We start from the raw sequence: 10,292 nt of genomic DNA on the forward strand, positions 1-10,292 counted from the left end.
AAAGATGTCATCAAAGAGATGGCAAGGGGCCGAGCCGCCGGGTGAGATGAAAGGGAAGAAGAGGGACTCTGTATCTTGACCTTGCTTCGCTGCGGGTCCTTGTAAATAACCCTGAACAGCCCTGCGAGGGAGGCTGCTTCGCCTGGATGGGAAACAGGCGCAGAGCGGTGGTGAGAGGGACCCGGCCTCCTGGATTCTGTTCCCGCTGCACCAGGCCCCCTCCAGCCCATCAGCCAGTGCCGGAAATCCTTACCCCCCCCAGAGATGCGTCTCCTCCAATGTGCAGGAGGGTCAGGTTCAATCCCAGCTCCCAAGGGACATGGAAGCCGCCTTTCTCATGATGGGAAGCCCAGCACGCTCAGCCCTCCACCCACAGCATGTCCCCCCTTTCTTTGGGGTGACTTGGAGGAAATGTGGTCCTTGGCTCAGCCAGTACAGAGGAAAAACAAGGGACAGGGCCTCCCCAGGAGAAAACACACAAGGGGCCAGGTGGGAACATCACCCGACAGGTCATCGCGTCACTGGGTGGGGGTGGGGGGCGCTTCAAGCTTTCTATCCGGCCTGGGCTTGGCGAGAACATGAGTCTCCCTGTCCGAGTGGACTTGAGCAGATGCTGGGTCTTCTTACCCTTTGCCACATCCCGCGGGGCTAAAACAGGGCTAGCCTTCCTCTCCCTCTACACTGAGGGGTGCACTCTGGGCCCGGCCCCCCCAGCTGAAGTGTGCCCTGCACCCGCACACTTTCTGACTCATAGCACAGAGGACAGGGTCTCAGGAGGTCACCCCCTACTCCACCAAGTGGCCAGGTGCCTAGCCCTGGAGACCCGGTATCCACAGGCTTGTATGTGTCCCTCATCCTATTTCACCCACATGCCTGGCACCTGCCTGCCTCCCTTGAACTTCCTCGTTGCAGTCAACCTCTCTTCCCTCTAGATCCAGCACACAGGCTCTTGCAGAACTGACTGTCTTAATGCCACACAGGGTACGGATTAGCTAGGACTGGGAAAGGGGGAAAAGCAGAGATGGGCTGGGGATGGCTCCCTCAGCTTCATACCTGTGCTGCAGCCCCGGTAGGGAACTTTTCCCCACCAGGATCCTGAGCCCTCTTAGTGGGTTTTCCCCGCCTAATGTGATCTTGATCTTGAGCCCCAGCTGCTGAGTGGCTGAGATCCACCATCCAACTCAACGGTTGAAAGCCAAGTGTATGTTTCTCCTGCTCAGATCCCTGCACTGGCTTCAAAACAAACCAGCAAACCGTTCGTCGTCGGGCTAGTTTCCCCAGTAAGCGAGCAACTTCTTGGGTCCCGTAGACACTGGGTGTTGTCCGCAGGGCCCTCTGTCTGGGGTCTTGGCCTGTGGCCCCCAGTGGAGAACTAGCTCTCTGAATGTCCGGTTCTTACTCTCCCAGCCGCTTGGCCCTGTGCTTGTGTCTCCCTTTTTCGGGATTGGTGAAATGAGGCAAGTAGAGGCATATGGACAGTCCCTGGCACGGGGCGGGCACTCTGTCAGCTTCCCAGCCTCTGTGTCCAGTCATAGACTGAGCGCAAACCTTCGCTCTACCTGGAGCCCAGGAGTCCCCTTCTGAGTCATTTCATGAGCCCACGTGAGGCTCCTCAGAGGGGCTGGGTGCTCCTGGGGAACAGCCTGGGAAAACCCAGCTGGCGGCTTTCGTGGAGGAAGGGGGTTGGGGGGAGCCTGTTGCTGTCTCTGCAGATCATGGCCTCCCAGTGAGTGGAGGACACGGCTTGCCCTGTCCTCCCAACCCCAGGCCTCCTGGAGGGCCGGGTGCGCAAGCCTGCGGGGCATCCGTCTGCCCGCCTACCCCCCCTGTACAGTAGCCCGTGGGGGCTGCAGAGCCCCACCCCAGGCGCATCCACCCTCTGCAGCACAGCATGTTTTCATTTTCCATCCTTCAGCAGCTTTACGATCGCTCAGAGTGAACTGCAACCTGATGTCCACAAGCTGTCAAATACAGCCCAGGGCAGAAGGAGCTAGAAATCTGCCCGGGAACCTTGCCTTCCCGGGTGCTCTGCGGTGGCAGGGTCTCTCTGGAAACAGTGCCCTTCCTGCCCCTTCTGGATGGAGGAGACTCAGAAATAACTAGCACAAGGAAATTCTAAAGAATCCACGCATTAAAAAGTAAATTAGAATTTAAGCATTGTTTAAAACCTATAAATACCGCCGACTGGGAAAGCCCTCTGCAGCAGACATTTGAAAGGCCGAGGGTGAGCAAGACCCACCTAACCTAACCACAGACCAGGAGCCATCAGAGAAGCCTCTGCTGGTAGAAGAGAGATGGGGGGCAGGTGGGCTTGATATTTGACACAGACCCTGAAAGAAGGCAGGGTTGTGATAGCAAAACTGGGAAAGGACTGCCTGGAGAGAGCCTTGCACGGGCCAGGCCCCAGAGGGAGGACCAGGGGTTTGGACAGTGGCCGAGGCCCAGGGGGAGCACAGGTGGGACATGAATATGGGAGTCGTTGAGGGGGGGCAGGGACTGAGATCTGGGAGACCAGCCGTCAGACCCCTGGGGGTTTTGGAGCCAGCAGTGACATGTCCACACCGGGATGAAGGAGGCAGATGTGTCTGCAGTGTGGGGTGAGGACCACGTGTGATGGCGGGGGAGATCGCGTGTCATCCTAAAGAGAGACCGTTATCTGTGTTGTGTGCTGCTGTAGGCCCAGCATCGCGCACAGAGCGGGACCCCGTAAGTGTGTCTCGAGCAGATGAGTAGGCAGGAGAGCGTCACAGCAAAGCTGCTGTGGAGCCGGGTGGCAATGAGATGCGGGCAGTAAGGGGAGCCCCAGGTCCCCTTTTCATCGCTGGGTCTGCTCGGGCTACATCCTGCTGACCCTGCCTCGTTGGGTCCAAGGTCTTTGCCTCGGCCAGTCATGGCTGTGGGCATCGAGAGGGACAGCCATGGGTTCAAACGGGGTTCAAGCCAGAGGTGATTGCCAACCCCCCACCAGTCACAGCCTTGGCAGTGGACAAGGTCACCCAGGAGGTGGGGCCAAGAGTAAAGGGGGCAGAAGACGGAACCCAGGGAGTGGCCGTGAGTGCAGGATTTGAGAGGGAAGGGGAAGGTCAAGACAGGAGGAAACCCTGGGTCATCCTGGAGCCCAGTCAGAGAGGGAGATAGAAGGTGGGGGCCGGTGTCCGCTGCATCAGGCGGGCCCCACGCTGCTGGGGCCACAGTCTCTGCCAAGAGGGGAGGCGACAGCTGCCCCCCCATAACAGGTGCACATGCCACGTCTTTGCCCCGTTCTGTGTCCACTCCTTCAATTCAAGGAGCTGCCATTGCCCGCATTTTACTGGTGCAGAAACAGTCACTGAAAGCCAAGGTGCCTATCCTCAGGTCACAGGGCGCTATCAAGGAGTCAAGATCTGAACCCCGGCTGTCGGGTGCCAACGCCTGCCCCCCTGACCTTTGCATTCTGCTGCCTAAATGGTTCTTGAGAAATGTGACAGTGAAAGAAGGAAGGGGGCGTGCTCCCGGGGTTAGCAGGTCGGTGGGAAGAAAAGTCACTTTTCTGGTTAACCGGGTCCATCGGCCGCCTCCTCAGTCTCCATGGTGCCTGATTCTGTGTCCTGCCCTTATGGGGGCATTTCTGGGGTCACCTGTGACCTGCGGGGCTCATCCTTCCAGCTTCATGGGTGGCTCTGCCTATGATGCCGCTGCGGAGGGTAAGAATGCGGAGACTGCGGGGGCCCCAGTGGCGCCAGGCAGTCCTGAGCCCTGGGGCACACATCGGAGTCTCAGGGGGCAGTGCCTGAAAACAGCCCCTGAGGGTCCTGGTTCAGCTCAGCAGCCACTGGTCCAGGGTTCCAAGTCCACACTTTGAGAAACACTCCCCAGTTTGTCATAAACTTTCCCATTTCCACTTCGTAAAGCAGCACCCAAGGAAACACGCCTTGATCATCGGAAGCTCTGATGAGCAAGCCTTCCTGGGGCTTCTTCAACACTGTGGAACATAGGAAGCCCTTGTGCTACTGGGCGACCTGCTACGCTTTTGTCAGCTTCGGATCCCGAATCGAGCTTTAATCCTGCCGGGGGTGGGGAGATGCTGGTGTTAGTGGTGCCCCAGTGCTCCTGGAATGAGGCTTGGTCAGGATGCTGACTCTCTGACCACCTGCCCCGTGTGACGGGAGTGGGCATCCCTCCCGGGAGCCAGTCTGTCACTTGGGACTGAACCTGTGGCATCTCCCCTCCCCCTCTCGTGAGCCCCCACCTCTGCTCAGTGGCTCCCTCACCCCCCGGGGAGCGTTGCCTTTGCCTCTCACTGAGGGGAAGGTTTTTTGTCACCCAGCTTAGGCTGCCCGGAGCCATCACTGTCCCTTTGCTCTTGCCAAGATCATGGGATGCCCGGAATAGGGATTGCAAATCCCAACAAACATCGCTCCCTTCCTGTAGGGGCACAGGCGCTGGGGACACCTCCCTGCTTATACCTGCCCATGTCCCGCCCAGGACACATCAGAGGCTCCAGGGATGCTACTGGGGATGCTGCCATACTCCCTCTTCATCCCGAAGGATGGGTTTGGGAAAGGCCTCTGACGGCTCGTGGGACAGCTCCTATGGGTAAATGTGGGCCCACGTCCTAAATAAAGAGCCTGTTCGGATGAGACTCATCGGCCACCCTGGGCCTGATGTCGCAACTCGAGGGACGGTGGTTGATTGTAGGAGCGACCCTGCTCCGGCTTTGTGCAGGTGTGGCCATGCTGCACGTCACCCCTTCCTTCACTGACCGGAGAAGCAGGGGGGTAGACGAGGCCACTGCCCTCAGGGCCCACAGTCGGTGGGGGAGGAGACACGGGCTCCAGCCCACGGAGGTGCCACTCGGGCGACAACGGAACTGTCTGCAGGCCCAGCAGGCAGGACGGGGCAGTGTGCATCCCACATGGTCGGGAAGGGAGGAAGCGGGGCTGGAGCCGGTGTGGCTCTGTGTTGGGTGACAGAGGGAGAAGGGTCAGGGCGGTCTTCTGGGCAGGAAGAGCTGTGCCAGAAGGTGAGAGATGGCCTGGGGTATTGGGGGGACCTCAGGAGAGGGACGCCGGGCTAAGTGAGGAGAGATCTCAGGGGCTGCTCATCTTTAGAAGAAAGATGTATCCTGACCAGGACACAGGAGGGTGTAAACGGGGAGGCATCCCCTGCTGCTGGGAGTCAGAGCACCTGTGTCCATGCAGAAAGGGGACGATGTTTTGTTGGAATTTGCAGTCCCTATTCCAGGCATCCCACGTCCTTGGCAAGAGCAAAGGGACAGATGAGGCTCATCTGTGGGGCTAAGCATCCAGAACGGGGGAAAGGAAGCTGACCAGGTCCCTCAAGGTCCCCAGCCCTGTCCCGTGCCCGTGGTTCCCTCAGGAGCCCTGAGCTGCTCCAGCTACCGTGATTACCACAGCTCCCCCCAAAACACACACGGAGCCTGTGTGCCCAGCTGGGCCCTTGCTCTCTGCCTCCCCCAGGGCTGGAAGGTTCTGACAAAGCCCACTGGGGTACCACTGGGAGGGATGTGGAGGACAGGGTTTCTCCCCACCCTCCCCCAGCCTGGTAACCATGGTGACCGTGGGGAACTGCTGGAGGCTCCCAGCCACCCGCTGGGCTGCATGGGTGCTGAGGCCCTGGTGGGGACCCATGGTACAGCCATGTGGGCCCCTGGGTAGCAGCCTTTGCGAACAGCAGGCAAGGCGGCGGGTGCAGCCAAAGCTCTGAAAACAAAAAGGGCCCCAGTTCAGGGGGAGAGGGCACAGCTCAGGGGACCCTTCCCCAATCCCTCGAGGGGACGAGAGGGCACTTGCTCCCAGGTTCAGGCAGAACCCCTGGTCTCTAAAGCAGCCCCCAAGCCAGCGGGCATTTGAAGTATTATGGGGCTTTATTTCATTTATTACTGTGGGGCTGGGGCCCCTGGGCTCCTCCAGCCACCGGTCCTCAGGAAAGTCCCTTCAGGCTTCTTACTCTTTGACGCATGTGGTCCAGCCTGTCTGTCTTAAGGAGAGGGAAACTGGGGCTTGGGGAGGAATCATCCTTGTTGGCAGCTTGGGGCCACCATGCAGCTCTCTGACTGCCAGCCTGTGTTCACTCCCTGAGCAGCCCTCACCAGCAGCAACACTCCAGGATGGTCTTTGCTGTTGACATCCGGTCCCTCCTAGAGCGTGTGCCCCATAAGGACGGGGTGCGTCTGTCCCGTCGCCTCTGTACCCCCAGCTCAGCCCTTGGGCAGGCGCGTGGCGGAAGCAGCCTCTCAGCGACGATCAGGAACGATGGACTCTCCCAGAAGGTAGAACGGGGTAGGAAACAGCTCGTGTAAGGCCCACCCACCCCCGCAAGCTGGAGCCGCCCTCTGCAGAGCTGGGAACGGATGGGGCACCCTGGCCTACAGGCTAGTGGCTGCCACTGACTCGGGATGATCAGAGAAGGGAAACCCCTGGGCAAGAACCAAACCTTGTGCCAAATCCTCCCTGGGACCTCCTCCGTACATCAGACCATTTTCAGGGTGCTCCCGCATCCCCCAACCCAGGCCTCCCCGCTTCCTAAGCCAGACGGCCCATGCTTGGTCCTCCGGAGGGATGCTCATTTCCCTGTACATGTGGGTGAATACTGCTGGGGCAGAGGCAGGACCACTAGGCCTGTCACCCTCCCTTTAGGCCCGAGGAACACTAGCCTGACCCAGGCTGATTTCCCCAACTTCCAAGAGCCCACGGTCCTTTGAGCCAGTGCTTCGCAAGCGTCAGATGGCTGCCCTTGCCTCCCATCCCCTCACAGCATTGATGTCAAGGGTTCGGAGTTGCGAAGAGGTGATGTTACAGTCCTGGCAATCCTCCACTCATCCTTTCTGTGTGAGGCTTCACTCCAGGAATGAAGTCCTAGCACCGGTCCTGGTGCTGCCTGCAGGCAGGACAGGTCTCCCGCCTCCCCTTGAGTCCACTCGTCCACCCCAGGAACCTTCAGAGGCCCTGCTTGGAGGAGCTACCTGGTGAGCTTTGGATCCTTGAGCTGAAGCCGTGGGACCAAGCCTGGGCTCCCTGGAAGCAGGCAGTGGCCGTCCCCGCCGTGGGCTCCCTTATTCCATCTCCCCCAGGCTGGCCACCCCACTGACAGATTCTCCGCGAAGTATCTTATCCCCAGGGCACAATCCTGCCACACTCCGAACAACAGGCAATGCCCCAGGGAGGGCAGAGCAGCCGTGGCCTCTGCGGCCTGGCACCCAGCCAAAGATGGCAGTCAGCGAGGATGCACCCCTGCAGCTGAGGGCAAGACACAGCCCGGTGCTCAGAGCCTGTGTGCTGCGGCAGCTCCAGTGTGGGGGCGGGCATCGTAGGCTGATGGCCACAGGCTCCCAGCCATCTGGCATCTGGACAGATGGGCTGTGTCCTGCAGCCCGGCAGCCTCCCCGAACAGACTGCATGCCCAGTGCCCAGCAGCCGCGTTCATGTGTTTATAGCAGAGCCACTTAATTACGCAAAGTTAATTCCTTCTAACTGCAGAAGCCGTCCCAGGGCATCCCGATTGAGTGGTCCCAAGCTGCAGGCAGAGAAGGCCATGGTCCCGTGAGCAGGTTTCCATGGGAGCAGGGGACCTCCAGGAAGGAGGCTGGACGGCTGAAAGCCTTTGCCCAACAGCAGGAAGGAGGCAGGCAGTTCATACGATGCTGGTGGTGGTGGTGGTGGTGATGGTGATGGTGATGGTGATGGTGATGGTGGTGATGATGAGGGCAACGATCATGCTGGTCATGATGACGTTGATGGCGGGTATGAGGAGGGGTAGGATAATTGCTGTCCTATCATTATTTGTATCAGCAGCCGCCATTGGTCTGGGATCTGCTCTGTCAGGCTCTTGCTTAAACCTTACAAGCATTTACTCTTAACCCTCCAGCCACCCCAGGAGTAGGTGCTTCACGGGTGAGAACAGTTTCCATGCTTGACCTCGGGTCACACAGCCAGCCGAGGACCCTGGGCCCCATATCGCCTTGTTAATGGGATGGTTGCTCACACTTGGCCTTGCCCCTGGACTGGGGTCACCAGGATTCCTGGTAAGAGGAAACCGCATAAAGGTCCAGCCCAGCCCTCAGCTCAGTGCTGGCAGAGCCCCACTGGATCCTTTCTTTCCCTGCCTCATTTACGCAGACCCTCCCACCAGAAGGGGGTCGCTGAGTCTGAGGCCGGAAGAGTGCGGTTGGGAGGTGGGACCCCTCCTCACTCTCCTGTATGCTTTCCCCTCCCGCCTGCAGAATCGTGGGACTCTCCTCTTCCCCCACTCACATCACTGCCGGAGACTTTCCCAAACAGGGAGACATCACTGCGAGTGACCGAGTTATAGCCTATTGTTTTCCCCAAAATTCACTGAAACATGATCTCCTTAGGGATTTAGCATCTTTTCACTCTTCCCAATAATGCTGTCTTGAACACGGGTGTACATCTAAGTTTATTTCCTCTCTTGGACGGTTAGGTTACATTATATAAGTAGGATTTCTGGATCCCAAGCTATGGATCTTTATTGCCCAATTACTTTCCCAAAAGCTTGTACCACACATCCCCGAAGCAGCACCGTCTCACTGGAGTAGCTTCTTTGCAGCCTCACCTGCAATGAGTATTTTCATTTAAAAACGCATTTTTTTTTGCTGTTAATTATATGATTGCAAAGGCACAGTGCCTGATGGCTTTCTTTTGCATCTCTTTTAATTCAGCAGAGCCTTTAATGGATGAAGTGGAATAAAGCTGGCTTTCCAATTGCTAGTGTGGTGCTCCATGGGCAAGATATTAATCTTTCATGCCTCTGTCATGTGGCGCCAGCAGCGTAATCCTCTTTGAAATCATTTGTTATTTATTCTTACAGTCCCCTGGAGAGCGGGGAGGGCCCCAGGAGCCTGTTCACAAATGCTAATGCAAGGAGGGCTGCAGAAATTTCCCTGCAAACTGCCGCTCCCCTCAAGGTGTGGAACTGAACCAGGGCTGGGGACACAGGCCCCCCCCCAGCAAAAGGAGACACATCACCCCAGTCTCTGCCTCCATCACTATGCCTCCTTCCCCGCATCTGTGTCTCTTCCACTTTTAGGGAAACCCGTCATTGGATGTAGGGTCCACCCCGATCCAGGATGACCTGACCTTAATTACATCTGCAAAGACCCTTTTGCCTCGTAAGGTCCTGTTCACTAATACCAGGGACCGGGACTCTGACATATATTTGGGGTGCGGGGGGCACAATTTGAGCCGCCACAGCAGGTTTCTGCCATTGATTCCCCACCACCACCCCCAGGGCCCCCTCCAGAAGCTCCTATGGCTTTCTTTCTGGTCTGCTGATTCTTCCCCCTTGGCAGGGACTGCATTGTTGGGTGTTACCGGCTAAGGGGTAAGAGTGGGAGTATGGGGTGTGGACCTGGGGTCGAGCTGGGTCGAGTCGGACCCCCTCTCTGGAAAGCCAGCAGTTACACCCGGAGCCGGGGCCTGCAATGAGGAGTGGGGTCCAGTATGGGGTCATCCTGGCCATACCTGCCAGCATACTTAGAGGGCAGAGCCCCCTTCCTGGCCTCAGAGTGGTGGGCCCAGCAGCCTGGGGAGGCTTCATGGAGCTCACCTGTGGGTGACAAGGTGAGCAGGTGAGACAGCGCGGCGTGTCCCATCGAGGGCAGATGGGAGGTGCTCAGATAGGACCCCGTTTTCAGGATGCCAGCCTGTGCCTCCCCCGGGGAGGGACGGGTTTGTGCTACAGCCTTTAGGGGCCCAGTATCCCTCAGACACGCTGCCTGGCGAGCGACCTTCTTCTCGGGCTCCCGATTCCCTCTGCAGATGGCACCAAGGTTTGTCCCTCAACTTCTTCTAAGGGTCACTGCTGAAATCCCCGTAAAGCCCAGGGGTCCAGCACCACCGTGTATGCGATCACGCGGAGTTTGGGGGATCAGCTGCAGACAGTCGGCCTTACGCTGTGCCAGGCACTGTGCCATCTACAGGGGAGGGGCCTGGCTGGACACGGTGACCAGAGGCCCCTGCACGGGGCTGGCCAGAAGTAGGTGGCCCCCGTGCCCATGGCCCACCACCAGCCCCCCAATGTTACTGCAGAAACTCGTAGCAGCGGGCAAGGTGGGAACACCCACGGCTCCCCAGGTCCTCCCTTCCCGGCACCCTGCTTGGAGGGCCTCTCGGGGTGTGGGTTGTCCAAGGCTCCAGAGAGGAAGAGACCCCACCAGCCCTGGGGGAGGGCCGAGTGTCCAGGGACTGCTTGGTGGCACAAGAGGGCGCCAATGTGTCCACTTGGACTAGAGAGACGGACTCTGAGGCTGCCTGTCTGGGGGATACCAGGGTGCT

The sequence above is a fragment of the Phocoena phocoena genome, chromosome 1, assembly GCF_963924675.1.
Source record: "Phocoena phocoena chromosome 1, mPhoPho1.1, whole genome shotgun sequence".
Lineage (NCBI taxonomy): Eukaryota > Metazoa > Chordata > Mammalia > Artiodactyla > Phocoenidae > Phocoena > Phocoena phocoena.